Source organism: Otolemur garnettii, unplaced genomic scaffold (genome assembly GCF_000181295.1).
Source record: "Otolemur garnettii isolate 467f Iridium unplaced genomic scaffold, OtoGar3 scaffold00076, whole genome shotgun sequence".
Lineage (NCBI taxonomy): Eukaryota > Metazoa > Chordata > Mammalia > Primates > Galagidae > Otolemur > Otolemur garnettii.
In genome coordinates, this window is record NW_003852471.1 from 2,092,084 (window position 1) to 2,097,324 (window position 5,241).

The window sequence follows — 5,241 nt, forward strand, 5'->3', positions numbered from 1 at the left end:
TGGATAATGCTGTTTTAAATTTGGTAGCACTATTCCCAGAATCCACATATATACATTTCAGGAAAAAAATGTCGATTACATGTACTTACATAAATAATATAGAGATTATTTAAAATATACAACTTTTTTTCCTAAATGATGTATCTTAGAAGTTATGTCATATCTACACATGATCTTCAGTGTTATAACTGCTAATTACATAGGATGGATGTGCGTTTAGCGGTCTGCCCTTTTGGGAGATTTTCCATGCTTTAAAAAACAAATCAAAACCATGAGCCATGGACCTCTTTGGAAAAATGCACTGTGTGTACATGTACATATTCGTTTATGATTTTTTTTTTCAATTTTACTTTCAGAGGGTCTTTTTGTTGACTTTATTTATGAACACTAGGAACAACTTACTGCAGCTGTCTATGTATTAAGTGCAGTTTTGATTTTGTTAATATCATCTTTGAAATTTTTCCTTTGGCTATGAGTGGTGGCTCACACCTGTAATCCTAGCACTCTGGGAGGCCAAAGTGGGAGGATCCCTTGAGCTCAGGAGTTGAAGACCAATTCTGTCTATACTAAAAATAGAAAAAAAGTTAGTTGGGTGCCTGTAGTCCTAGCTTCTTGGGTGGCTGAGGCTTGGGGTTTGCTTGAGCTCAGGAGTTTGAGGTTTGTGTGAGTGAGGCTGAAGCCAGAGCACTCTAGCCTGGGCAACAGAATGACCCTGCCTCAGAAAAATTTTATTTTCTTTATTTGAGTTATAACACTGTTGGAACTTTATGTAACCTCTTCTAAAAAATAGAGAATGAGGGGAAAGTACTCACCCTGTTTGTAGCTGAGTAATTAAGGGGCAACTGACTGGTAGATATGTCAATATTTCTGTAATTGATTCTTCTGAGAAAACAAGGGCGTGAGATATGAGGATGTTGGTGTGTCCGCACCAGGAGACGGAGGGTATGCAGAGATCAGTAGAGACAGGTACTCTAAGAAATTGGGAGGAGATGAGCACAGGGTTATTTGATTTTAATGGGCATAATAGAAGTCTACAACTGGACCCCGACAGAGAGGGTCTTCTTGAAATTTCATTGAGTAGAACATTGATGAGAGACATTGATGAATAGCTTCTTCATTCATCATCTTTATTAAGGGCCTGCCCTGTACCAGATCCTACTCTAGGCCCTGGAGACAGAGCAAGAACACACTCCACCTTGTTTTCAAGTCTTTGCAAATACCCTGACTGGCAGGGCAGACATCCGATATCAAATCATCCCATAAATAAATGCAGAGTTACACCTGTGGTAAACTGTGACGGACGTGTTGGTGCTGCTGTGATATCTCCTAAGGATGAGCACCTGGTGGGCAAGGTGCCATCAGCTGCAGGAGGATGTCAAAGGAGGTGATGTGACTGCCAACTGGAGAGTGTCTAGAGGGTGGCTGGACAAAGCTGGTGGGACAGGATGGAGGACTTCAGGCAGAGAAACTGTCACATGTGCAGACTCTTTTGAGATAATGGTGGGTAACAGGTATAGCTGGAGCTTCTTGATCTACGTAGGTTTTCTCTCATTCCTGCATCTCTAAATGTTGGAGGGTTCCTAGGCTCAGTCCCTGGGCCTTTTGTCTTACCTGAACTCAGGTGGCGATCTCATCAATCTTGTGCTTTTAAATACATCACACAGATTAAATTATAGCTCTGTTCTCAAGTAGAGATTTCTTTGGGAGACGTGAATGGGATATATTCAAAAACAATAGCCATCTGTAGGACCAATGATGGGACTGTTTCTCACGCTCATGTTCACACAATGATTGGTCTCCATGATGGATGGAGAGTTTTGTCATCTTCAAAATTACCGTCTACATGTAGAATTAGGCTGGGTGGGGGAGGGGGGAGGAGGGACAGTCGTGCTTGTAATCCTAGCACTTCGGGAAGCTGAAGCAGATGGATTGGCAGAGCCTAGGAGTTCAAGACCAGTTTGGACAACACAGTGAGACTCCATTTCTAAAAAACCAAAAATGTTAGCTGAGCATGTTGGTGCCTACCTGTGGTATTCACGAGGCTGAGGTGGGAGGATTGCTTGAGCCCAATAGTTTAAGGTTATAGTGAGCTATGATTGCATCACTCACTTCAGTCTGGGCAATGAGTGAGACTCAGATAGATAGATATAATTAATTCTTAAAAATTTCTTACTTAATTTTTAAAAATTTATCCAGAACACATGTTGAAAGATGATTAGTCTATACTCTAATGTCTTAAGATTTATTACCTGTATTTCTATTATTTGAGGAAATAAGGACTGTACATTCAATAGACAGCTTCTGTAGAGGGAGGTATTATTGCCAGCAAGAGAAACATGCAGATTATTTACCTCTTTGAAGCAGGCAATAAACCCATCCAACTGCAGTAACATAAAAATAGAGCAGTTTCCACTTTGGGTGGCAATAAACCTTGCTTCTGGCAGTGGAGTGTCCTAGAAGTGATAGTTATCTGCCTAGCTGAGCAGCAGGGAGCCCTTATATCCACACGGGTCCAAAGTCCCCATGTAAGCTGGCAGCGCGGTGGCTGACATGCAGGATAGCTGTACCTCTGGGACCTGCCTTGTATCACCACAATATTGGTTTGTTCACATGCAGTTAAATTATTGGCCAGATATTTGCAGAGGACTTACTGTGTACCAGGGTTACAGCTTCAGTAGTCTTTGTGAGACTACTGTGATGGCAAGTTCTTTATCTCGGGCAGCTGAAACTCTGGGATGTTAAATATGGCTGCTCTCCTGCTGTTTTAGTTATAGTCTGGAGTTTACCTGGAACAGCCTTTGAAATTCCCTCCAAAAATGGATCCATGTGCCCAGGGCTCTGGAAGAGCAGCAATCATATTTTCCTCTGGTGTTGGGCCAGTAATGTGACTTGGCACCTCTGCCTGTTGGTTTCCTTCTCATAAATTGGCTAATGTTCCCTTTCTGCTGGCCTGCCTTTTCCCTGAGAGCTATTGCATGCTTAGAGTTTTTGAGTTCTCACAAGTTAGACTCGGGGTTACACAGCATAGGCCCTGTTCCACCTTCACGTCAAAAACTGACACATAGAATTACCTAGGTTAAAACTTTTTTAGGGGGGGGGGAGACAGAGTCTTTGTCACCCCAGCTGGAGTGCAGTGGCCTCATCATAGCTTATTGCAACTTCAAATTCCTCTGCTTCAGCCTCCTGCATAGCTGGGACCGCAAGCATGCACAACCATGTCCAACTGATTTTTAAACTTTTTTGTAGAGCTCGGGACTTGACGTGTTGCCTGGGCTGGTCTCAAACTCCTAGGGGTTCAAGCCATCTTCTCACCTCAGCTTCTCAGGGACTTAATAGGTCACTTAAACATATCTTGTCATTTGGCCAGGTGCCTGACTAGCTCTGTTCCAATCAGCTTTGAGTGGTAAGTGGTGTGACTGACTTGTCCAGTGTAAATTTACATGTGATAGTGTGGACATTGGAACTGTGGTCTACACCCAAGGGTTACCTTAATGAGATACTTGTTTTGCATGATAAAGAATTATGTGTGCTTGAGTGTGTGTGCCTCAAATAAAAATATTTTTTGTGTTATAAAAATAGTTTTACCCACAAATAATGGCATCGCACTAAAAATATAAGAAGCACCAGTATTTTGGTTTTCTGCATGACACTAAGTTATTCCATATTTGTACCTAATACAGTAATTTGAATTAAAAAAAAAGTTTTATAAACTTTTTTTTCTTGTTTAACAGTTTACAAAGCAGAAGTTAACCTCCATACTTACGTATGATCATATCTTATAGGCTGTTTGTTTAGCTACATTGAAATAGATAATCATCAGTCCGTCCAAAGATGAACTATATTTCGTTGTTCACCAAAAGGTTATAACTTACAATTTGAAAAACCTTAGAGGTCTGACTCAAATTCATTTGTTTCCCACTGCATCGTAGTGGATGGGCAAAGAAAACAAGTCTAAAATCCGTCCCAGGAGCTTAGAGCCTAGTCTAGAAGACAATGGGAATGAAATGTCTCAGTGGGGTTTTAAAGGAAGTCAGAGAGAACGCCAAGGTGAATGAACGATAGAAATCACGGGAGTAGTGAGGTGACGGTCGGGAAAGCTCTGTCTCTAGGATAGACTCAAACTGGGCTAGTGGAGCAGAGTAGGAAATAAAAGTGATGCAAGTATCGCTGACTTGTCTGAAGCTTGATACGTAGGCCGAGGGAAGAAGAAAGATGGTAATTCGGCGTCCGTTTCTCAGATCTCCCGTCCAATGAGATGACTCCTGTCCGGTGATAGTCACCACCTGCTCGTGTGTCTGATATAAAACATCAGTTTATTTCATTAACTGTGTTTCCAAAGGACGTTTTTGCTCAGGTTACTTTTTTTTTTCTTTTTTGTACACCTCAGATATTAACTTCCGTGTTGGTGTTGTAACTTATTGTTTTGGAGTTTGTCATTTCTATCCACCAACCACTTACGAAAATAATAACAAAAATAAAATAGCAATTAAGATATGGGCACCAGCTTTCGAAACAGGTGTTCTTTTCTTCGGCAAGGGAGGTCCCTCAGACCTGTTCACCTTCCTCAGCCTCGACTCACACCGTCAGCATGTGCAAACAGCGTCCTTCTCAGTTACACCGACTCAACCCGGCCTTCCTCCTCCTCTGACTCCATGCTTGCAGAACTGTCTGTCATCACTCATTTCCAGCACTGCCTGATAAGCCGGTGCTCGGGTGAACTTGAATAAAATATTTCTTCCTTATGGCTCCCTCGGCCTTAGCGTCTTATTTCTTGCATCTACTGATGGTCCCCTCTCATTTCTCCAGCTTTCCTCTGGACCTCGGCAGGTATTTCTGGCATCCTTAAAATACTCCCCTTGTCTGCCTTACTTGTTTTCCTTCTTTTCTGAGAGAGGATATTGAATCAGTTTTACTTATTCAAAATTAGGCTTTAATGACAAAGCCAAGACATACTTATTATAGAAAAGTGTGAAAGTATCAATAGATACAAAGAAAATAAAAATTAGAATCTTTCCCTTCCCCCGGTCACCGTTAACATTTTGGGATACAACTTTTCAGATCTCTTCTTTTTTAAATGTGCATGTAGCGATTACTCTTTTAAACAAAAATTCTAAAATACTATAGTAATTTAGTCACTTATTTTTTTCATGAACTATATTGTAAATATCTTCTCCTGTTATTAAACCTGCTGTTTTGTAAACTATCCTTTTTTCTCTTACCAGTGTTATGGATGACTTTACC

At 41.1% G+C, this 5,241-nt stretch overlaps 1 protein-coding gene across 1 annotated transcript in view; it reads left to right on the plus strand.

The window, feature by feature from the left end:
• ARHGEF26 (Rho guanine nucleotide exchange factor 26) overlaps positions 1-5,241 on the plus strand; it is a 122,390-nt gene that overhangs the window by 13,652 nt on the left and 103,497 nt on the right. The window lies entirely within an intron of this gene.